The sequence below is a fragment of the Eretmochelys imbricata genome, chromosome 25 (genome assembly GCF_965152235.1).
Source record: "Eretmochelys imbricata isolate rEreImb1 chromosome 25, rEreImb1.hap1, whole genome shotgun sequence".
Taxonomy (NCBI): Eukaryota; Metazoa; Chordata; order Testudines; family Cheloniidae; genus Eretmochelys; species Eretmochelys imbricata.
Genome location: NC_135596.1, coordinates 71,062 through 95,994, shown reverse-complemented (window position 1 = coordinate 95,994; position 24,933 = coordinate 71,062). Strand labels below are relative to the sequence as shown.

Here is a 24,933-nt window from a genome sequence, read left to right as displayed (position 1 = left end):
CTTCCTGCAAGCAGTGGACAAAGCAGGCAGCTGCCAAAGGACGTTATAAGGGAGCATTGCACAACTTTAAATGAGCATGTTCTCTAATTGATCAGCAAGGTAACAACATAACATTAACAATCTGCTTTACAAGGCTGCTTGCTGGGTCTGGCAGGAAATGAAACTTACCCTGTTACACTGTCTGCAAAGAGCCATGGCTGCAGCCGTGAATCCTTTGAAGAGCCTCCGAGATGAAGCTACTTGCTCCATCTGTCTGAGCCCTGGTCTACACTAGGAGTTTAGGTCAAATTTAGCTGCGTTATATCGATATAAACCTGCACCCGTCCACACGATGAAGCCCTTTTTTTCGACTTAAAGGGCTCTTAAAATCGATTTCCTTACTCCACCCCCAACATGGGGATTAGCGCTTAAATCGGCCTTGCCGGGTCGAATTTGGGGTACTGTGGACGCAATTAGACAGTATTGGCGTCCGGGAGCTATCCCAGAGTGCTCTATTGTGACCGCTCTGGACAGCGCTCTCAACTCATATGCACTGGCCAGGTAGACAGGAAAAGGCCTGCGAACTTTTGAATCTCATTTCCTGTTTGCATGGTCACCTGCAGCTTGCCACGCTGACCAGAGCTCATCAGCAGAGGGAATTAAAATCAACAAAGGGGGTGGCTTTGCGAGAAACTGAATGGCCCCCTCAAGGATAGAACTCAAAACCTCAAAGATAGAACTCAAAACTGGGTTTGGCAGGCCATTGATTTCACGGAGGGAAGGAGGGAGGGAGGAGAAAATGAATACAAAACAAATCTGGTCTATTTCTTGTTTTGAGCCACTTCATCTATCTTTATACATCTTGCTGGCAGCAGACTGTGCAGTACGACCACTAGCCATCGTCATCTCCTGGGTGCTCGGCAGAAGATGCTGCAGTATGACTACTGGCCATCATCTTCTGTTGGCTGGAGGTTAAAAGACAGTGCACTGCCTGTAGGACTGAATCGCCACGAGATGAAACTTAGAAGGGAAATGACCTGGCTGAGTCACTCCCATGTTTGCCCAGGCTCCTGATTAAAAGAGCACCCAGGACTATGTCGACGACGGCTACCAGTCATACTGCACTGTCTGCTGCCAAAAGGCAATAATCTGCTGCTGTGTAGCAATGCCGTACCGCGTCTGCCAGCACCCAGGAGACATACAGTGACGGTCTGCTGAGCGGGCTCCATGCTTGCCGTGGTATGGCATCTGCACAGGTAACTCAGGAAAAAAGGCGCGAAACGATTGTCTGCCCTTGCTGTCACGGAGGGAGGGAGGGAAGGGGGGCCTGATGATATGTACCGAGAACCACCTGTGACAATGTTTTGGCCCCATCAGGTGCTGGGATTTCTACCCAGAATTGAGATGGGCGGCGGAGACTGCGGGAACGGTGGGATGGCCCCCCACGGTGCAACGCTCCGGAAGTCGACGGTGCCTCGGTGCTGTGGACACACTCCGCCGACTACAGGCACTTAGAGCACTTGCCTGGGGACACACACAATCAACCGTATAAAACCGCTTTCTACAAAACCGACTTCTACAAATTCGACCTAATTTCGTAGTGTAGACATACCTTGAGGTTTTGTTAAGGATCCAGTGTCTTTAGATTGTGGGCACAATTTCTGCCAAGCCTGCATCACCGAGTTCTGGGAGGGACCAAATGCAGACATCTCCTGCCCTCAGTGCAGAGAGACCTTTCCCTAGAGGACCCTAAGGCCGGACAGACAACTGGGGAACTTTGTAGAAATAGCCAAGCAGCTGAATGTCCCAGCAGCAGCAGGAGGAGGAGATTTGTGCAATGTGCACCAGGAGCCTTTCAAACTCTTCTGTAACCAGGACCAAATGCTCATCTGTGTGATCTGCAGGGAGTCCCAGGCTCACCGCGCTCACAGGGTGGTCCCTATAGAGGAGGCTGCCCAGGAGCATAAGGTAGGCCACAGCTGGGCACGACTTTAAGTGAGGAGTTAGTGTGTATGTAAACCCCAGAATGAAGGCGGTGTTATTTCTTTATTAGTCTCATTCCAGTATAGATTAGAACTCAGAGTTTAATCTGATCAGGGCTTAAATTCTTATAGAGTATTTCCCAGAGCCCCCCATGCCCTCCTCCAATATGCTATAAAAACTCCAGGGGGGTTGAAGATATTTACCAGAGCTCTTCTCCAGACAGCTCCAGCTGCATTTAAGCCTGAATCTGAAAATCGACCCCCTGCTCGCCTGTCTCCCATTCTCATCCTCAGGGTTGGCTGCGGTGGCCCATGACTCCAACTCCTCCGGTACCCATGTGGCTCAGGGGTGGCACGGCATCACCGCAGAGGATAGCGTGCAGCTCCTTGTCAAAGCGGCATGTCTGTGGAGTTCCTGTTCCCCCAAAATATCCCCCCAAGCCTTACACCCCCTTTTCTGGGGAGGCTTGAGAATAAACAAGATGAGCACAGACCAGCCTTGGGTTTTTAGGACCCTAAAAACCCCAATCAGATTTTTTTAAAAACAACAGAACTTTATTAGAAGAACAAAACAAAACAAAGAACTAGCCTTGTAAGATTAGGATGGAAGATAATCTCACAGGCAATTAGCTTCAACACATAAAGAATCCCCCTCTAGGCAAAACCTTAAAGTTACCAAAAAAAAAAACCCAAAACAGAAATGCACATTCCCTCCAGCACAGAGAATTTCACAAGCCAAAAAGAAAAGAAAATCGAACGCATCTTCTAGCTAAATTACTTACTAACTCTATAGGAGTTGGATTGCTTGCTTCCTTGATCTGTCTCCAGCAGAGGCATCACACAGACAAAAAAGCCTTCTCTCCCCTCAGATTTGAAAGTATCTTCTCCCCTTATTGTTTTTTCTTGGTCAGGTGCTAGCCAGGTTACTTAAGCTTTTTAACCCCTTACAGGTAAGGAGGAATTCTAGGCTACCCTTAGCTGTATGGTTATGACAGTCCTTCTCCTCATCTCCATGGCAGGGAGATCCCGGCTGGGAGGGGAAGGGAGAGGGGGGAACTTTAGCCAGGCAGAGGAAGCAGCTGGACAAGTTTCTCTCTCTCCCTTCCCCCACCTGTGGCCCATCAGCTCAGCAGCCAGGGCTGCAGCAGGGAGGAGGGGCTGATCGGGGCTTCTGCTCCTTCGTCTGTGGTTTGCTTAGGCCAGGCAGAGCCAGAGGGTCACTGACCAGCTGATGCTCGGCTGCTGCTGGATCCTTACCCGAGTGATGGGCAGCTGGGTCCTTGGGAGCCAAATGCCCCTGATGTGTGTGGGAATGAGGAAATGGAGGCGTCTCTGATGTCCACTGTGGACATTCATTTGGAGCATTTTCCACACTGAGAACATCTCAGAGGTTACTTCCCTGTGCAGATTTGCAGATGCCTGATGCTCCGGGAGCAGCACGCTGAACTTGATCAATTAGGACAAACTGCAAAGCATGGGGCAGACAATCCCCCAAACTGGTGGATATTCCAATACTTAGATTCACCAAACCAGCAACAAAACACCTTCTATGCCTATCTTACTGGTTACCCAGAAGCCAAAACACAGTTCCCTGAAAGCACAGGTAGCCAATTCTTTTTTTCAAGGTCAAAATTTCCTTGTCAAGCTATAGACAAAGTCCACACTCCAGAGAAAATAATAATAAAGAAACCACAACAGTAATGATAATAGAGAAATAAAAACATTTCAGGGTTCCATTCGAAAGCATCTGGTTGTCTAGATTTGGCCCATGTCTGCCTATTGACTACCCCTGCATTAAAGACACCCAGCCTTGGGCTCCTGCCCAGACAGCCCAGTTAAATATAATGCAGATTACTGAAAATCTTGTTCATCATCTAAAAAGTTCAGCCAACCCCAAAGGATCGGATACATTACCCAAGAAGTTAAGGAATACTTCAGTTCTTACCCAAATACATGCTTACAGCCAATTCTTATTAACTAAAGTAACACTTATTAAAAGAAGAAAAGAGAGAGTCTTGATCATTATACACACAGACATGAATAGAGTCCTTAGGGCAGTTTCACTGCAGGGATGGTGCTTTAGAATTGAAGGGTCCTTTTTCGAATCATTTCATCAGGTTCTTGTCCAGATGTGAGCAAACTATGGCCTGTGGGACCATCCTGCCAGGCCCCCAAGCTCCCGGCATGGCCCCGCTTTGAGCGCCATGGTAAGGGAGCAATGGTGGGGGCAACAGACGTTCGGGGGGGGTGGTCAGGGGACAGGGAACGGTTGGATGGGGCAGAGGTTCTGGGGTGGGGCGGTCAGGGGTCGAGGAACAGGGGGGGTTGGACACGCATGGGAGTCCCGAGGGGCCTGTCAGGGGGTGGGGGTGTGGATAGGGGTCGGGGCAGTCCGGGGACAGGGAGCAGGAGAGGGGTTGGATGGGGGTGGGGTCCTGGGGGGCCTGTCAGGGGGTGGGGGTGTGGATAGGAGTTGGGGCAGTCCAGTGACAGGAAGCGGGGTGGGGTTGGATGGGGGTGGGGTCCTGGGGGGCCTGTCAGGGGGTGCGGTTGTGGTTAGGGCTTGGGGGGGAGTCAGGAAAGGGGGGTTGAATAGGGGGTGGGGTCCGGGGGAGGGCAATTTGGGGCAGGAGTCCTGGGTCGGGGTGGTCAGGGGACAAGGAGCAGGGTGAGGTGGATGGGTCAGGGGTTCTGAGTTAACTGAGTTAACTGAGCAGTCAGGGGGCAGGAAGTGGGAAGGGGCGGATAGGGGGCAGGGGCCAGGCTATTTGGGGGGCACAGCCTTCCCTACCCAGCCCTCGATACAGTTTGACACCCCAATGTGGCCCTCAGACCAAAAAGTTTGCCCACCCCCATTCTAGTCTAATGTCAAAATCAGGGCAGTTCACTATCAAGGCAGTCCAGATGGGACTGGAGATCTCAGTCTTACAACTCAAACTCCCTCTGAATAAAGCTTGAGAAGATCTGAGAGAAAAGGATCAGGTCCCAAGAGTTTTTATACAGATTTTTGCAGCCTCTCGATGGCACGCAGTCCTGGGGTGAAAAATAGGCTTTTGAAATAACCTTGTAATTCCTAAACATCACCGGCAATTAACTACAGGGATTAACAGAAGGTGATTATCCATTAAGTAGTTCATGGACTGTTTACCACAAACTTTAAAGAGACATGCAGACAAGGACATTATTACACCTAACTTTTATCTAAATGTTAATATTTCCTTTTGATCTCCAAGTTAACAGAATACAGCCCTAGAGAGGAACTGTTTGATTACATTGTTAACCTCTAACAAGACACAGGTAAACAGAGACTACTACGGTTACCATCTTCCAATTCTCTAGGAATACAAGTTTACATTTCAAAGCTCAAGCCTATAGAACATGCAATGGCCCTAAATACCATTTACACACTTAGAAGCATGTTTCTAAAGGTTGAACCTAGATCAATTAGCCTGCAAGTTGCTTCACCCTTTCTGGCCATGGGTCACAGAAGTTTAAATGCTGTGTGGATTCTCCCATGCTTAATGAGGTGTGATCTCAGTGTGAAACTTTTCCCACAATCCAAGCACTTATGGGGTCTCTCTCCTGGGTGGATTTTCCAATGATGAACAAGGGATGATCTCCATGTGAAACTTTTCCCACAGTCCAAGCACTTATGGGGTCTCTCTCCTGTGTGGATTCTCCAATGATTAACAAGGCCTGACCTCCATATGAAACTTTTCCCACAGTCCAAGCACTTATGGGGTCTCTCTCCTGTGTGGATTCTCCAATGATTAATGAGGCCTGACCTCCATATGAAACTTTTCCCACAGTCTAAGCACTTATGGGATCTTCCTCCTGTGTGGATTCTCTGATGTGTAACAAGGCCTGATTTATCTGTGAAACTTTTCCCACAGTCCAAGCACTTATGGGGTCTCTCTCCTGTGTGGGTTGCCTGATGTGAAACAAGGGCAGATCTCTGTATGAAACTTTTCCCACACTCCAAGCACTTATGGGGTCTCTCACCTGTGTGGATTCTCTAATGTCTTATAAGGTCTGACTTCCAAAGGAAACCATTTCCACAGCAGAGGCATTTATAACATCTCTCACCGGTGTGGATTCTCTGATGCGTAACAAGACCTGATTTCTTTGTGAAACTTTTCCCACAGTCTAAGCACTTATGGGGTCTCTCTCCTGTGTGGATTCTCCCATGTGTAACAAGGCCTGATTTCTTTGTGAAACTTTTCCCACAGTCTAAGCACTTATGGGGTCTCTCTCCTGTGTGGGTTCTCTGATGTCTAATTAGTGCTGACTTTGAGTAGAAAGATTTCCAGCACTTGAGGCATTGAGAGGGTTTCTCGCCTGTGTGGCTTCTCCCATGGTTATTCAGGTCTGAGCGATTAATGAAGCTTTCGCCATGGTCCAAGCATTGAAGGGGTTTCTCTCCTGTGTGGATTGTCTGATGTGTCACAAGGTGTGATCTCAGAATGAATCCTTTCCCATAGTCGAGGCACCGATAGGGTTTCTCTTCATTGGGATTTCTCTGCTGGGCTGTGGGATCCTTGTGTCCTCCACCACCTGTAATAGATTCATCAACTTCCCCAGGAACGTCCTCATGATGATTCCCATCTTCACTCTCACTCACTCTCTTAGCACCTGCTGGGAGAGAGACAATCCAGACAGGAGTCATCATGCTGGGGAGAAAGAGGAATAGCACAGAGGGAAAACCCAACACACTAAAGTTGTGAAGAATCAGCAATTGGATTTTGACTCCACTTCCCACCCAAACACTCACAGGGAAGGAAAGTTGGGAAGGAAGCTCCAGCAGCTCACAGGGTGGGTGGAATGGCGTGAGCGATATCTGCTGACTACGGCCCTGCCCTGGCTGAGATGAGGAAGAACAGAGGGCACTTACTCACACCACACATTTGGGATTCTCAACTTTTTCCTTCATTCACCACATGGTTTCTGTGTCAGTCCTCACCTGTGCGGGTGCCTCTCGGGATCTCTCTTTCCTCAGAGGCCTGGAGATCCGGGACCCACAACTCTTCCCCTCGTTCCAGCTGGGCGATCCGCTCAGGCTTGGGAATGGGAAACCCTGCACAGGGGGTGAAATCAGACCAGATCAGGGTGCATGGAGGATTGAGAGAGAGTCTGTCACAAAGGGCATTCCATGTCCCAATGCTGTGCTGGGGGAACGTGGAATCCAAGGGGACGGGAACATGGTCACTGAGCCCCCTTGGGAGAGGCAGACATCTGGGGAGGTGAGGGGAATTGTCACACCCTCACTAGGAGTTTGCAGGATCTGTGCATTCTGCGGGCCTTGCTGACAAACATACAGCTCTAGAGTTAAACCCCTGCCTCCTTCTAAAGCTGCAGAGCCCAGAGCCCTCCCCATGGCGAGAGCTAGACCCAAGGAGGGAGATGAACAGAGATGCTGTGTGTGAATGAGAAATAATAGACAGGACACTTCATGAGTTCTGCCCCACTGAAAGCTGGAGGTGGGTGGGAATGGTTTCACATGTCCATTAGGTTTTGACACTGTGGTCCCATTGGAGAGGGTACAGAGATGCAAGTCTCTCTCGCCGCAACTGTGGACTATGGGACAAAATCTCCTCCAATCTAACTCACCAGGGAAGAACGTAACCAGAGTCAGAAATGCAGGCCCTACACTTTCTAATAACCGAGGGAACGGGAATCGCTTACTCAGCGAGGTCACCGTCTCGTAGTTATCCTGCATGACGTCCCTGTAGAGGGCTCTCTGACCGGGGTCCAGGAGAGCCCCCTGCCCCTGGGTGAAATACACAGCCACCTCCTCGAAGGTCACCGGCATCTGGAACAACAAAAGTCCCCCACTCAGCACCTGCTGCTCCAGCCACAATCCCACTAGTCACGGGAAAGGAAGAAAAAAAAGCTCTGGGAGGGCCAGAGAAGCAGAATCCCTCTCCCACCCTGCAGCAGCCATGTGGCTTCAGGGGGTGGGAGAAGGTGAGAGCTCCTTGTCCCCTCAGCACACAGAGCAGGGCAGGGTCTTCTCATTTCCCACACGCCTGCCAGCCACAGGCAGATACGGGAAGCAGAGCTCTGAGCCGGGGACAGGAATCCCGACAGCTTCCCTTCATATTTCACAGCAGCCTCTGGCCAGTGGAGTCAGGCTCCAGCACTGGGAGTCTGGAAAATGTTCCAAGCCCTGTTTCCTGTTTCATAAATGAGGAAAGTTCCCCTGCTGCCAATGGGCCTATTCAGAAAAGCAGCAGGTGTGAGGATGCAGATATGCAGGCCTGGCTGTAAAGGCCGATACTCTAAGAATTTAGGTGTATTCTTATCACTTGGCTAGTTCTAGTGGTATAAAAGAAAGAATCAAAATCACTGTCTGCGGGTGGAAGTCTCTCTTACTGTGACAGTCTGAGGCCCTGTGCTTAGGCTAAGGCCTTTGGCGAAGCAGCAGAGGCAGCCGTAAGCCAGGAAGCAACCGGTCACCTCCTCACATTTCAACCTAGTCACATTGAAATAAGGTGCTATTGGGCTGTTAGGAATACAATCCTGTCCTGATAGTGCCCATCGCCTCCAGAGAAAGGGAAGTGCCTACAAAATGTAAAAGGAAACTTAGTCTGATAGCATCCTGTCTGGCAAGAACCCACTTATCAATAGCTGGGATGTGAAATCCTCACTTCTCTATTGTTTTGTCATTATAGTTCCCACTTTGCTATTGTTTATTTGCATGGTCTCTGTCTGGTTCTGAGATTGTTTCGTCTGCTGTATAATTAATTTTGCTGGGTGTAAACTAATTAAGGTGGCACGATATAATTGGTTACATACTCATGTTACAATATGTTAGGATTGGTTAGTTAAATTTCAGGAAAATGATTGGTTAAGGTATAGCTAAGCAGAACTCAAGTTTTACTATCTAGTCTGCAGTCAATCAGGAAGTGAGTGTGGAGGGGTGGGGAAACTGCAATCATGTTTGGCTAAGGGCAGGAATGGGAACAGGGACACAGGCAAGGCTCTGTGGTGTCAGAGCTGGGAAGGGGGACACTAAAGAAGGAAACTGGAAGCATGCTTGCTGGAAGTTCACCCCAATAAACATTGAATTGTTTGCACCTTTGGACTTCGGGTATTGTTGGTCTCTGTTCATGCGAGAAGGACCAGGGAAGTAAGTGGGTGAAGGAATAAGCCCCCTAACAGCAGGTTTATCACACCCTGTTTCCTCCCTGCCTCTCCCTTCCTCTCCTCCCCCCAGCAGCTCCCTTAAAATCCCCTACCTGAGCTGGCTCCATCATGGCCATTTTCCTTCCCTTTCTCCTGGAAGATGGGTTGATCTGGAGCAAAATCTGGACGTGATTCCTCAGCCTGTCAGGGTGAGAGGGGCGATGGGGGGGTTTCAAAAGGGGCTTGAGTCCATTTCGCACCCCGATTCCCCCCCCCCCAGACTCTTTCCCTTGAGTCAGACGCTCTGGACTTTGCCATGCTGGGAAGAAACCCAGTTAGGTTATTACCACCCAGGCCAGCCCCCTCCCAGCAGAACTGAACCCACCGGGACACTTTGAAACTCTCCCTGTAACAGTGTCTCTGAGCCAAATGCTGGAAAAAGAGCAGAACCAGAAAAGCCACTTTTGGGGATTCCCTCTGACACTGTCCCCAAAGGCAGCGCCTGTCCCTCCACTCTACAAGCAACGCAGTGATTCCAGGCAGTCAGCAACTGGCTTTTCCTCTCTCAGCTCCTTTCCTTGTGCTCAGGAGAGTCAGTCTGCCCAGGATAATGCAGGGAATGGATCTGGGCAGATCTGGGAACTTCTCTTCCTGCTGCTCCTTCCAGTCTCTCCACTCTTCCTTTTTATCATCTTCCCTCTCCCTGGAGAACTGGTGACTGCTCCATTGACGTGGGCCTTTGCTCTCCTTAGGGAGATCAGCCACTGACACTGCTAACAGGGGTTTGAACCCTAGCAGTATCCATGAGGACAGCAGCTCTGGGACTCACAGACACACGGGGAGCCCCTCCCTCCTGTACTTCAAACTCGCCAGCAGGTCCCTGAAAGGGGCCCTTTGTGCAGAGTCACTTTCCTGCCATGTGGAGGAGCAGAAACTGCTCCCTGTAGGAATTTGCTACTTAGGGTGCACTGAGCATGCTGACGTGAACTGAGCACACTCAGTAACATCTGCTGAAGTCACTGCCCTTCACCCTGCCCTTATTACCCATAAGATAAGATTCTGCAGACTGTTTTTACAGGGGTTAAAAAGGAGGAAAGGGGGCAAATCGGAGGAGGGAGGTGTTGGCCAGATTCTGAGCAGGGGGCAAAAATTCATTGGTCAGGAGGGTCAAGCAGCTGGAAGCAGGGTTAGGATAGGGGCTGAAGGGCAAAATCAGGGATGGGGGGGAAGGAGCTGGGGTTAAGCCCAGGGGTAAGGCGCTGCCAGAAGGTGACAGAGGGTAAAACCCTGGCAGAGGCAGGGGCAGACGGGGTAAGAGTTACCCCGGTGGACTGAGACACCAGTGTTTCCAAAAATAGGGTGTGTGGGGGGGAGAGGGTCTTTTTTATTTCTCCTCTCACAGACAGCTCCTGTCAGCATGGGTTTCCCAGGGCTGGGTTCTTAAGGGCACAAGTATCCCAATGACTAGCCACTGGAGCTCCTCTCTGTCTGATGTAACCTACTAAGGTGCTGCAGGAGACTTAATTCAGTGAAACAGGGACTTCCCTTCCCCCCCTCCCCCCCGCCCATTCTTTCCCCGCCCCGCAGTGATCAACCAGTTACCCGCAGTGTTGCCAATTTAGTCATTGGTTGGAAATTGGAATAGAAATTGAAACATTAATGCACACTTTAAAATACACATACAGTGTATGATCAAATACTTGTACCTGAAAGTATAATAGGTTTGAAAAGTCTGAACAAAGACTGGCTTCCTCACACAGCCATTGTTTTTTCTGACAACGTCGGCACATTGGTTTCGGCAATGTTGGCCAACCTTATCATTTAAAATGATGATTTGTAAGCAAGGTGTGAATGAGCTCCCCTGGCAGCAAGTGATGAGCCAGGGGTAGGGGGAAGGCTTCAGGACCAGACTGTATTTACATGAACTCACCTACTCTGCCGAGGTATCCAGCAGACAGAGCTGCGGTGCCCAAGTGATCAATTTTGGCTGGTGTTGGGAGTTTCTGTACTAAACATTTTTATTATAATTAATTTTTGCACAAGAACGTAAGAACGGCCAGACTGGGTCAGACCAAGGGTCCATCTAGCCCAGTACTCAGTCTTCTGTCAGTGGCCAACTCCAGAGGCTTCAAAGGGAATGAACAGAACAGGCAATTATTGAGTGACCATCCCCTGCTGTCCACTCCCAGTTTCTGGAAAACTAGAGGCTCTCAGAGCATGGGGTTGCATCCCTGCCCATCCTGGCTAATAGCCATTGATGGACACATCCTCCATGAACTGATCTTGGTCTCTTTTGAATCCTGTTCTAGTTTTGGCCTTCACAACCTCTCCCCCCACCCCCCCATCCCGGCAAACAGTTCCAGAGGTTGACTGTGCGTTGTGTGAAGAAGTCCTTCCTTTTGTTTGTTTTAAACCTGCTGCCTATTAATGTTACTGGTGACCCCTTGTTCTGGGTTACATGAGGGAGCTTATTCACTTTCTCCACACCAGTCAAGATTTTATAGACCTCTATCATATTCCCTCTTAGTCCTCTCTTTTTCAGGCTGAAAAGTCCAGTCTTTTTAATCTCTCCTCCTATGGAAGCTGTTCCATACTCCTCATCATTTTAGTTACCTTCTCTGTACCTTTGCACACAGTATTCAAGATGTGAGTGTTCCACGGATTTATAAAGTAAAAGTGGAGGAGCTTGGTTTGCCAGACTGACCAGCAAAGCCAATGCTGACAAACTATGTGAAAAGGCTGCAAAACACCAATCCTCCAGACTGCATCGACATGCAGAAAGCCTCATAAGCCAGTCATTGCCAAAGCTAATTTGAGAAGAATTTAGAGAGGTGTTAAGAATGCTGGAGACACACCACAGTTTATGCGAACAAACATGGCTGTCACATCACACTTTCTCTTTAAGCAAGAGTTACCACATTGTACAAACTGGGGGCCAATGTTAAGTGCACTGTCCAGCTGACAAGTACAGTACATTGACTTGATTCTTACATCTCTACAACAACTTTTGGATTCTATCAACCTCTACGTTGCTTTTACAGATGCCTGTCTTATAAAACACCGACAGTTGAGTGGAGTGAGGCACTCCCAGCAACGGGGCTGCCATGTGATCAGGACAGAATAGAGAATATGAACACAGAGTGGAATATCACATGATGAACAAACGAAGATTTGATTTCAACTTCTTCATCATCATCATCACTAATGGTTCGACCCAATTTTTGTGCTGTGTTTCCTGGGATGAAAGAAGTAGGAATTCACCTCTTCCTACTCTCAGTCACAAGAGCTACAGCTGAGTGTTCTTGTTCCTCATTGAATAGAATTGTGTGTTCTGAAAGAAGTTGTCTTCTATCTGATCATGAGCATACCTTGAAGGAAGGAAGTATCTGACACATGAGAAGCCTCCAAAAATGAATGCCCTGCATTTGAGAAGTTCATTAACAGAGTTTGCACAGTAGGCTTGTATAGCAAACTTTAATTTGTGTGAGGATTTAAAAATGAGCTAAATCTAATAAAATGGTTGTGAAATATTTTTCAGTTTTTACTAGGGTGCCATACAGCCCACCTTCACCCTAACAATCTCACCGGTCATCGGTCGTCCCCCCTCCCTCCAGAGGGGCAGAAGGTGATACATCTTCGAGCAATGGTGGTAGGTGCGGTGTTTGTGCTGGTGGAAGCCAGGGGAAGCCCTGGGGCCACCAGGAGCACTGGGGAGTGAGGGTTGCCCTCACCAGTACAGAATAGGTGTAGCAGCATACACCCCACACAGTGCATGGCTCCTCTGGGCTGCTCAGGACAGCTGGCAGTGCCTTCTGCCCCCACCCGTTTGCCATCAGGGTATTTCGGCAGCAGCAACATTGCGGCTTCCACATGCATGGGAGTGTTTGGGGAGGGAAAGGACTTCTTGGCCCTCTTCTCACCTCCACGACCACTAATGGCTCTGTGTGATGGCAGCCATATTTTGACCCTGTAACAAATAGATAGGAATTGTTTCTGCCAGGAAAAATGTCAGGGGAGCATAGATTGTCCTCAGTAAGGGAAACAGGAAATCCAACATATTTCTCTCTCCTTTCTACCCAGCCCCCAGAGACTAAAATACACCTGCATGAAGACAAACCCATCTGGCTCATCTTTACCCTACAGATTTCAAAATCTCTGTCTGAACAAGCCCTTTCATCGCCAGTGAGACATTACCCCAGGAGCTGGCGGGAATCTACCCTCCCTTGGATCAGAACCTTTCTCAGTCAAGGCACCAGGACAAGGGCATTGCTGCCTGGGCCTGCCCGCTCAGCTGATGAACGGTCACGGTCAGAGATCGCACCAGCCCAGAGTTTAAATTATCCTCCATGTGTCCCGCGTCCCACTACAATGAATCCAACCCACAGTTGCACGGAAATATCAATATCAGGATGCTACATTGTTAGCACAGCAAGTGACGCTGCAAAATGAGTGGTGTTTCAATGACCTCCCTATTTTTTACAATCCTCTATTAAGAGGTAATTGATACATCTGTACACCAGGCAGGATCGTTTGGAAGCCGACGACTTTATGCTTCCATCCCTTGCCACTGTCAAGTTTCAGCAAATTACGACAAGTCAGCCCATAAGAACAATGTTCTTAGGTATGAGTAACTGCTACTGTTAACAATTTGCTACCTCTGTCCCAGAAGACAGGAAAGGTGAGTAGCTAGCTGACTTAGCTAATTTCTACAGATAGCAGTTTCTCACACTATAGGGTGTGAGGAACTGCTATCTATCTGTAGAAATTTGCTACAGTTTTTAGCAAAGTAGGACTTGTCTGCTACATGTAGCAAATTCCTACTGGGAGCAGTTTCTCATACTACACCCACCCCAGCACTTTGCCCCAGGTCTCTCCCCTCACCTGCAGGCTCCGGCTCAGGGGCTGGTGTCAGCAGAGCCTGGGGCTGCCCCAGGGCTGGTTCCAGGCACCGGAGAAAGTCCCCACCCGAGCGGGGCACTGAGGGGGTTTAACAAAGGTCGCTCCTCTGCTGGATAAGCAGCAGCTTCTCAGTTTGGGTTCCCAGGTCAAAATGCAGGAGGCAGCTTCTGATCCAGGCAGCTCAACTCCAGAGCTGTATCCTGAGCAGAGAGACACACACCAGCAGCCTCCTCCTCCCGCTTAGCAAGAGCTGGAGTCTTCTGGTGGCAACACCTGATGAATGAGTTGCCCTGGACTCGCCCTGCACCAGGGCCGGCTCTAGTTTTTTTGCCGCCCCAAGGGGGAGGGGGGGGAGTGCCCTCCCTTCAGAAGTGCCGCCCTGAGCGTGGCCCCTTGAGAAGTGCGGCCCCAACCCGCCTCCTGCCCCCTCACACATCCCTGCCCCCCCCCCTTCAATTCCCCTTATCTACACCCCACAAAGCCCTGGCTGGGATGGTTTAGTTGGGGATCGGGCCTGCTTTGAGCAGGGGGCTGGACTAGATGCCCTCCGGAGCTCCCGACAACCCTGAGAGTCTAGGATTCTCCAGACCCCTCCCGGCTGCCCCCACGTGTTGCCCCAGCGCGGCCCGGCCGGGCTCCCCCCGCCCCACACACCGGGAGCTCCGGCAGCTTTCCTGGGCCCGGGGCAGGGAATTGCAGCCAGCTCCGTGGGGAGCAGCCTGGGGCCAAACCTGCCCCCTGCACCCCGGGACGGGGGGCGGGTCTCTCTTACCTTCCCTCCGAGCGGGGCCCCCCAGGGCAGGGGCCCGGCCGGGAAGGGGCCCTGGCCGGGCTGGGGGCTCTGCCCTGGGGGAGGCTCCCGGGGAGCAGCGGGCAGGGCCCGGCTGGAGGTTCCCCTCTCCCGGCTACAGCCCGGGCTCCAGGCTCCCAGCACCAGCCGCCGGGGCTCGGGGATCTCGCCGGGAGCCTGGGAGCCAGAGTCCCCGCAGCGGCTGAGACTCACTTCCTGCGGCCGGGCCTGAGCCCCACAATCCTCCCCCCAGAGCCGCCCCCCAGCCGCTCCTGGGTCCTAGCGATCAACGCAGCCCCCTGCCCCAGACCCTGCCCCCTGGGGCCCCACCTCCCCTGGGGAGGGGCAGCTTCTCCCAGCCCTATGTAGGCGTCCTGCCTAGAAGCCACAGGATCACTGGGGGGACAGAAAGGAGACGTGCAGATCCCGGGGCGGGGGGAGAAGGGGGGTTTCTAAGGAGACTCCAGGTAGTTCCAGAGGATCCAGGGGTGACGGGAGCCGGGGACACTCTGTGTGTGATCCGCTCTGGTAACAGACTGGCACAGGGAGCAGGTGGTCAGAGCTGGTCTCTTCTCTCCACACCAGGCTCACTGGCGACCAGCCCTGGGCTCCCAGCTCTGCTCCCCTCACTCGGGTCATGGAGCTGTCAGAGCTTTGCCCCTGGGTTCCTCTGGTTACCTGTAGGTCCAGATGAACCCACCCCTGGGCTCTATTTAAACGTCCCTCCTGTCTGCCCCCTCTCAGGGATCCCCTCTGCCCATGTCCTGGCTGGCTCCCCCCTGTGGGCACTGACTGCAGCTCCCCATCGGGCACCTGGATGTCAGCAGCGAAGCTCCTGTTTCTCTGGGTCAGGGACTGGTGCTCTGCCCACTCAGGTTTGTCACCTGTTTCCCCCTCATCATTTTCCAATTGTCACCAAAATCATCCGCCTTCTCCTGATGGCCACCTAGAAAATCCCCTGAAATGTTGGAATTGATCTGCTGCAGCCATGGAAACAGACCAGTGCCACTGAGTTAAGTGCTAGGCCAAAAATAAATCAAGATATTCAATAGCACTCTTAGGTCATGGCCACTGATGCAGCCGTGCCCCAGTTAGCTCTCTGGTGCAGGGGTTCTCACAACAAATGTTTTGGTGGCCTCACAGCATGGCCACCAACTACCACTGGTGGCCACTCTGACAATTTGGTCTAAAATACTTAATTAACTTTAGGAATAAATAAATCTGCCCTTATCCATGCCCAAATCATTGCAATTTATTGATGTAGGGTTGTTTTCATACTCAATAATAAAAATAATGTACAGTTGCCTCTATTCTTTACTGGACCTACACCAAATAGAAACACAAGTAAGGTGCTTTGCATGTTCTTGTCTCTGTTTAATTGTTGTTTCTTTTGCTTTTTTGGTTGCTTTTTTAAAGACTTGCTAGCGAGTAAGTCTGCTGCTGTGAAAAGTGATGTTTGTACGTTTGTTAATAACACGTCTCACAGCAGGAGACTTGCTAGCGAGCTGGGAGGCAGCGAAAAGTGATTAACAAACATCCAAATATCACTTTGCACAGCAGCCTTCCTCAGACCCCGCAAGCTGGGGGACAAATTAAGCCCTGGATGGGAGGTGGGCAGGGTGCAGGGCTGGCCTGACCATGAGGGGAACTGAGGCGGCCGCCTCAGGTGCCAGGCTGTGGGGAGGCACCACTAGGACCCAGAGCGTAGAAAACTGTGTCTGCTGCTGGTGCATCTGTATTCTCTGCTCGAGATGCCCAGAGATGGGGGAGTGCTGTGCTGGAGGAAGGAGGGCACAAGAGACCTAACAGGCAGGCAGGAGAAAAGGTGAGAGGGAATAGCAGAAAGCAGCAGGAGCTGCAGGGAGAAAGAGGAGAAGGAGCCTCTTATGTACCTCTCTAGCACCCCCAGGAGCCTGGACTGATTAACCCCAGCTTCTCAGGCAGCTTTCTGTTTCCTGCTGCTTCTCTGAACCCACCTGGGGAGAACAAGCAGTCAACTGAAGCAGTAGGAGCCAGTTAGGCCCTTAAGATGCTGATATCTTCCCTCACTCAGGCCTGTTACCAGCCTGCTTATTTCTCCCCTTCAACTGAGTGTTGAGAGCCACTATAGCTGGCACAGAACAGCAGTCATGAGTGAAAGAAGAAAACGCCCCCTCTGGGGCAGCACTCAGAAAAAGAAAGAAAGTGAAGGAAGCTTTCCTATCTAAGCAGGAAGGAGCTCTCCTGAGATACACAGACACAAATGTTCACGGTGAGCCTTCCGGCCCCAGTGAGGATGTGAGTGGTGAGGAGATGCCTGATCTTCCAGTTAGTCAGAGTGCAGGTGACCTGGCAGCTACTGCAGCATCCATATCTCCATCTCAAATGGATGTAACCATGCACATTCCTGAAGAAAAGTGTAGATCAGAGAAGAGTGTGGTGGAGGCACAAGAAACAGCTCCTGCTTAAGTTCCTTAAGTCTAGATGATCCAGGACTGTGGACCCACTTGAGCAGTAACCCGAGGGACTTCCTTGTACTGCATTGGCCTCAACAAGTGAAAAACTTCATGTTCCCCAAAGACAATGAAAAGAGAAGTTGCCATCCAACACTTTACTGGTGTGAAATCCCCAATGGTGACAAAGTGGAGAGGCCATGGCTTATGTACTCAAAAACCCAGAATGCTGCATACTGGTTTTGTTGCAAACTCTTCCCGTCTAATGTTCCAGCCACATTGGGTTCTGCAGAAACAAAGGACTGGAAAAATCTGGCTAGAAATCTGGCATGCCATGAGAAGGCAGCAAATCACCAGAGAGCATTCCATAGGTGGAAAGAGCATGAGATGAGACTAAGGTTAAAGGCCACCATAGATGATCAGCATCAAGAGAAGATTGCATCAGAGTCTCTTTACTGGCAAAATGTTGTGAAAAGGCTCATTGCCATTGTGAGAATGCTTGCTACCCAAAACCTAGCACTGCGTGGCACTTCAGATCAGCTGTATGTGCCAAACAATGGAAATTAACCTTAACTGATCTTAAAATTGTGGAGCTGATGGCTGAGTTTGATGCTGTATTCCAGGAGCAGCTAAAAAGAGTCACCACCCAAGAAACGTGTACACACCACTACCTTGGAAAAACAATTCAACATGAGATCATACAGTTACTGGCAACAAAAGTCAAACAGAAGATGGTGGCAGATCTGAAGTCAGCAAGATATTACTCTGTTATTCTGGACTGCACACCTGACATCAGCCATACAGAACAAATGACTTTAATGGTGCGTTTTGTAACAACAACAGAACCTAGTGAAAATGTCCCTGCAATGGTGACTGTCAGAGAGCATTTTCTAGAATTTATTGACATTGATGATACCACAGGAGCTGGTATGACAGATGTGCTTCTTAAAAAGCTGGAAGATACGGGAATTGCGATAGCTGACATGAGAGGTCAGGGCTACGATAATGGTGCCAACATGAGAGGAAAGAACAGAGGAGTACAGACACGGATCCGAGAGTAAAACCCTCAAGCTTTTTTTGTCCCATGCAGTTCTTATTCATTGAACTTGGTGGTCAGTGATGCAGCATCAGCTTCTAGTGAGGCTGCTGAATTTTTTAATGTAATTCAAAGCGTCTATGTATTTTTCTCGGCATCAACTCATCGATGGCAAATTTTGAAGCAACATCTGGGAACATCCTCTCTGATACTGAAACCACAGTGTGCCACTGTGACGAAGCAGGACTATTTGTAGTGTTTCCTCTGAATATTGTGGGGGAGCCTCAGTTTCCCCTAGGCAGTTCTTAAGTATCTAGGTGGTGGGATAAGGGCATATGATCATTGCAGAGCCCTAGAGGGCAGGTATGTGCAGGGGTCTGGACACAGAGAATGGCCAACACCCTGTTTCCTGGCAACTGATGGCCTGGGCCCTTCCCCCCTGCAAGGTGAGAACTAAAGGGTTGGAGAACAAAGGAATCAGGTGACCTCCTGGCCCGGGAAATGGACAAAGCCCAGAAGAGGAGGGGCTGGAGAGAGTTTCAGTTTTGAGGCTGGCTGGGGACATGGAGTGAAGTACAGACGTGGTTGTCTGGCTCACTGCCCCCCAAAATGGACCCAGCTGAGGGGTCCTGTTCTCTGCACCTACAAGCTCTGTGTTAGACCATGTTCCTGTCGTCTAATAAACCTCTGTTTTACTGGCTGGCTGAGAGTCACATCTGACTGCGGAGTTGGAGTGCAGGACCCTCTGGCTTCCCCAGGAGCCTGCCTGGGCGGACTCGCTGTGGGAAGCACACGGAGTGGCAGAGGATGCTGAATGCTCTGAGGTCAGATGCAGGAAGGTGGAAGCTGTGTGAGCTGTGTGTCCTGCAGACAGTCTGCTCCCAGAAAGGAGACTTCCCCAGAGTCCTGACTGGCTTCGTAGGGAGCAGTTCCAGAGCATCACCCAGGGACTCCGTGACAGCCACACAATAGGAAAGTCGAGTGGAGGCGATAAAGCCTATCAAACACCAAATTGGGAAGATAGATGATGCCATAGTTGCTATTCTGGAGGATAATGCTATGACAGGAACTGTTTGTGGGAGAACAGTGGCAGAGGGAAATGGAATCACCAGAAACATACATAACTTCAAATTTCTGTGTAGCTTAGTGTTGTGGCATGACATAATGTTTGAAATAAATGTTGTAAGCAAGAGACTCCTGTGGCGGTTCAATATAAGACAGGACACGGCTTTAGGCAAGCAAGCAGGCTGGTCTGCTGATGGGATCACCCCTGTCAGCTTTCCCACCTCTTTTATTTCTCTCCCCCCCCGCGCATCACATACCCCAACTGACCGCAAAAGGCATCAACAAAGGAAATAATATGACTTTGATTAATATTCCTATTTACTAGCCTCTATCTACTACAATCTTTATTCTCAGGCCTTGAGCTTCGGCCGAGGAAGCTTCCCACGGCTGATGTCCTTATTTTGACTTCCCAGATGGTCCATGTTTTCATGGTCCATGTCCTTGGACAGAACAGAGCAATGTGTGCATTGCTCCTACACAACAGTCAGGGTGTGCCATGACTGTTTCCAGGTGCATGAACGCTACATGAACCCTTCAACTCCAAGGTGTTGACCTTGACATATCTGGAGCAATGGAACAACTGGACAAAGCAAAGTCATACCTACAGTTTTACCGCTCAGATGAGGGATTTCAAAATGTTTGAAAAGTGCAGAGAAGTTGTTAGAGGAACTTGACACTGAAGCTTTTTTCCCACCCATTCAAGGATACAAGAGTCACTGCAGAAGAAGACATTTTGATGACGAGGCACGGGATAATCCCATCAGAGACCCCAAACAACAATTCAAAGTTGAATTCTTTAACCAGGTGCTAGATTGTGCAATACAGTCAGTTGAAGAACATTTCATGCAGCTCAAGGAACACAGCAGTAAGTTTGGGATGTTGTATGATATTCCAAAACTCCTCACTGTACCTGAAGAAGACCTACACCAGCAATGCAGGGCACTAAAGACAGTGTTGACACATGATGACATGCGCGATATTGATGCGAGTGATTTAGGTGATGAACTGAAAGCCCTTTCAAGATACATTTCAGCAGGATCAACTCCAAAGGCTGTCCTGGAATATATGTGCACAAAGAAGATGACCCACCTCTTTCCAAATGCTTTTGTTGCTCTGCGCATACTTCTAACACTTCCTGTAGCAGTTGCCAGTGGAGAACGCAGCTTCTCCAAGCTGCAGTTAATAAAAACACATCTGTGCTCCACAATGACACAGGAGAGGCTGGTCGGCCTTGCAACCATCTCAATAGAGCATGAGCTGGCCCAGACGGTGGACCTTCAGCAGGAAGCAGTTCAAATCTTTGCAGCCCAGAAGGCACGGAAAGCACCACTTTGATTATTCAAACAGATAAAAATGCCAATGTTCACTCTGCAGACAAGAAAAGTTACATTTGCTGTTCAGGCATTTGAAAGTTAAGTGTTACTTAAAATTTTTGAACAAGGCATTTTAAGTTGTTAGTTCAACACTACGAACTGCTGCCTGCACAATTTGCAACCTGTAGTTGCTACTGACATCTCTATTCTCCCTTTTACTGCCATGAAACAATTTGCTGCCTTTGCCTTTCCCCATCCTGCCGTCCAGAGGGAGCATTCCCATCGCAATTTGCTACCTGTCACCTTTCCCCATCTCCTGGCCCAGGGGTAACAGAGCGCGATGATGGGGGTTCCCCTATCACAGTAGTGCTACCTCTCCCTTTCCTCATGCTCTGGTCCAGGGGCAGCGCGTTATGACAGACGGGGGCATTCCTGTCACCATTTGCTAGGAGTGTGACATTTCTATTTTAAATCTGGACACAAATAAAGTACCTCTGTGATTGGGAAACATGTTCTACAGCATTAAACCTCAGGGCAAGTGTTTGTAAACCCCAGAATGAAGGCGGTGTTATTTCTTATTAGTCTCGGTCCATTACAGATTAGAACACAGAGTTTAATCTGATCAGGGTTTACATTCTTGTAGTGTATTTCGCGGAGCCCCCCATGCCCTCCTCCAATATGCGATAAAAACTCCATCGGGGTTGAAAATATTTACTAGAGCTCCACTCCGGACAGCTCCAGCTGAATTTAAGCCCTGAATCTGAAAATCAACCCCCTGTTCGCCTGTCTCCCATTCTCATCCTCAGGGTTGGCTGCGGTGGCCCATGACTCCAACTCCTCCGGTACCCATGGGGCTCGGGGGTGGCACGGCATCACCGCAGAGGACAGCGCGCAGCTCCTTGTCAAAGCAGCATGTCTGTGGAGCCGCATCAGATCGACTGCTTCCCTCCCTCGCCTCCTGGTACGCCTGGCGCAGCCCGTGGCTGTCATATGGCAGTGCTGTGGGACCCTCTTCTAGCCCTTCTCCCCCACGCTCCGAGCAATCTGCTCATAGACGTCCACATTTCTAGGCTGGATCGGAGCCCGGCCTGCACAGCCTCTTCTCCCCACAGACCCAGGAGATCTACCACCCCCTGAGTGGTGCCGGCAGCAGAGCATTGGGAGCCTGGAGCCTGCTCAGCTGGGCAGTTGCTAGGTGAGCTCTCCATGCAGAGCAAAGAGGAAATGGAATTTCAAAAACTCCCAGTCCTTAAACAGGAGGGGCTTGTTCCTGTGACCCTGGCTGATGGGCAGCGGAGTTCAAAACAGTGACCAGAGTGGGTCACAATGGGGCATTGTTGGACACCTCCTGGAGGCCACTTAAGCTGATGTAGGCAATGCAGCGTATACACTGCGTTGACCTAACTATGTCGACGTAAGCGCCGCACCTCTCTTGGAGGGGGAGTTATTCAGTCGACGCAGCAGGCGAGTTAGGTCGGTGGGAGGTACACTGTAGTCTGGACGCTGACATTATTAGGTCGGCGTTTAAGCTGCCAGACTTCGACCTAACTCTGTAGTGTAGACCAGGCCTTAGTTGTTTAAGTTCCTTTGTGAATCTGAGTCTTTCTTTTAACGTTGCTCAAATCCTTTCTCTTTCCAGTTTAGTAACTTGGAGACTTGTGTAAACAGTAGGGAAAAAATGACACCCAATGAAATCCATTTATTGGCTTTCAGGGGCACAGTTTTAAGATATGATCTCGGAGGCTGAAGAGAAAAGAAAGGGAAGATTTTCTCAGTGAAAGAATAATTGAACATGAAGATTGGGGTCTTGTTATCAGCATCGTAAAGTGCCACTTGCCCTGATAAACCCTGATCTTTGTGAGTCTTATGCTCAGAGTCACAGAGGTCCGTGGGTAGGTGAGAGCCTGGAATTGGTTCCAGCAGAATCTCAGAGGCCAGATGCCCTCTTCAGGTTTTACACAGAACCATCTCTTTCTCTTCACTGATGTTCTGGCCACACCAATGGTCCAGCTTTCCCTATTCCCCACCTCCATCTCCCAGTGATGTTTCCCTGCCAGGAATCCTTCAGAGCCCAGTGCACACAGCAGAATTAAATCTCTCAGAATTGTTGGGCAGGCCCTGTCGTGTGTGTTCATGTCTGACACTTTTCTGATCCGTAGACAGGTTAAGGTGAGGGTGAGCTGTTCCTGGATCCCATGCAACCTCTGCTGGGGACGCAAACTCCGTATGCAGTAAACACTGGGCTTTCCCTACACCCTGGAAGAGACTCACATTTGCTGAGCTGGAATCAGGCCATAGTTAAAGTTACAGCCCCTGCAGGCTATGGTAAGAATTGTAACCCAGCATGCCCTAGGAGTGGTGTGAAATTCACAGGGACAAGCTTGACTAAATGCTGGAGCTAATGTTGTCAATCTCTAGTGTCAGCTACAGCTCAGAAAATCCCCATTAGGATGCTAGCATTTTTAAAAGACAAACTCATTAGAAAGCCAGGGGAAAAGAGAGAACAGTTACACCAGTGAGGCCCTAGTGAGCACTGTGTGGGCAGATGCAAAATCATTAGTCCATCCCTCTGCAGAGCAGCCTTAGAAAGACTAGGCAATAGTGAACAGCCATGGGGCAGCAAGACATAGCTCCGCAGGCCCAAACAAACATCTTAAGGCCAATCTGTAAACAGGAGTTTCCTGGGCTCATCTTCCTGGCCCCACTGCCCACCTCCCCTCTTTTCCCCTGCTCGACTTACATCTGACCTAGTTCTCTCTGGATTCCCTTCAGAGAGGCACCTGAGAAAGATTCAGCCATCCCCCAACCCCTTGTTCTGGGGAGAAACAAAGTGAGTGTCAAAGCCTTGGGGTTGGGACCAAGTAAAGATGCTTCTTTCTGGCTGGTCTGTTTCAGTTTAATAACCCAAATCCTGCCCATGTGGCCAGTGGCTGAAAGTCCATTGGGGAGCTGCTCAGGGGGCTGCATGAAATGCGCTGGGATCTCAGCCTGGTTCTCGGGGTGTAGACATCTCCATCACACGCCGAGGTAACCAGCAAACTCTCCACTGATCGTGCCCCTCTGTGCGAGGCTCAGCGGAGAGGTCAGGGACTCAATGGACCGTGCAGACAGAGCTCCTTTTTCCCCTTTAGAAAGAGATTCAGCCCAGGTCAGGGCACAAGACCAATGGCCCAGGAAAGTGTATGTGAAGGGAACTGGTACTGGGACCCCTGCCTTGTACAGGTAAGGGGTTACACAGAGTCTCCCAGCTCCCTTGTCTATTCCAGCTGCAGGAGGGGGCATCCTGGGACAGATTGAGGGGGCCTCGGAGAAGCAGCCACCTGGGCCCAGAACATGTAATGTAACCATGGTGGGAAAAGGGCAGTGACTGGAGCACTGCAGGGGACCCGTCTGGTTACAAGGATGGCTCTGCAGAGGGATACAATGTTGCAACAAGATGCAATTTCCCTTCCTCGCTACTCTGAGTGAAGGCCACATGAAGATCATCCAAAATTCGTCTCGCCAAGCACAACCCTGCAGTGTCCTCCTTTCTGATGCACCCCACCGCGCCCTCCCCTCACTTCCCAACAGGGGGCGATTGTGAACGTGGAACCCCACCAGAGCCCTGTATGACACAAACTTATTTCTTGTCCTCCAAGCAAGCCAAAGGAGGTTGCCTTGCCCTGCCCTGGAAGAGCCCAGCTAGCTTACAGATGGGGAAACTGAGGTACAGAGTCTGTGTCATTCACCGAGCCTGCCCATTCTCATCAGCCACCCCAGTCTCAGCTGATTCTGTGTTATCAGCGCTGCATGTCTGCACCATGCACAGAGCGTGGCTGCTCCCACCCCACTTCCAGCACCACGTGTCTCTGCCAAGCACTAGGCATGACTGTTTGCAGCTCCCCCCTCCCCAGTCCGTGCTATGTCCGTGTCATGCCCCAACTCTGCACGTTCTCAGCGCTGTGTGTCTGCCATGCCCCAAGTTGGCCGGCTGTCGGCTCTCCCAGCCTGTTCGCACTGCTGTGTGCCTGGGACATGCACAGAGCCGACCTATTCTCCTCTACCTCCCCTGCCCCCAGTCCCAGGCTGGGTGTCTAGGCCATGCTCCAAGCCTGAATCAACTGCACCCTTGTTTCAGTGTTGTGCAGCTGGGCCATGCACCACTGGCCTGTGGGGCTACTTGAGCTGGTATGTTCATTTCCAAAGGCCGCGGGGTTCAGTGATTGAGGTGTGGGTCTGCTGTATTTGACGGAGACCTGGCACGAAGGTGTACGTTTCTAATGGTGAGAGTAATTAAGCACTGGAGCAATTTGACAAGGGGCGAGGCAGAGTC

The 24,933-nt window shown here is 50.3% G+C and overlaps 2 pseudogenes; both read right to left on the bottom strand.

Annotated features, from left to right (window-relative positions):
- Window positions 1-5,278: 5,278 nt before the first annotated feature.
- On the bottom strand, window positions 5,279-7,677 carry LOC144257470 (uncharacterized; annotated as a pseudogene).
- A 7,459-nt stretch (window positions 7,678-15,136) lies between these two features.
- On the bottom strand, window positions 15,137-23,420 carry LOC144257469 (zinc-binding protein A33-like; annotated as a pseudogene).
- Window positions 23,421-24,933: the final 1,513 nt, after the last annotated feature.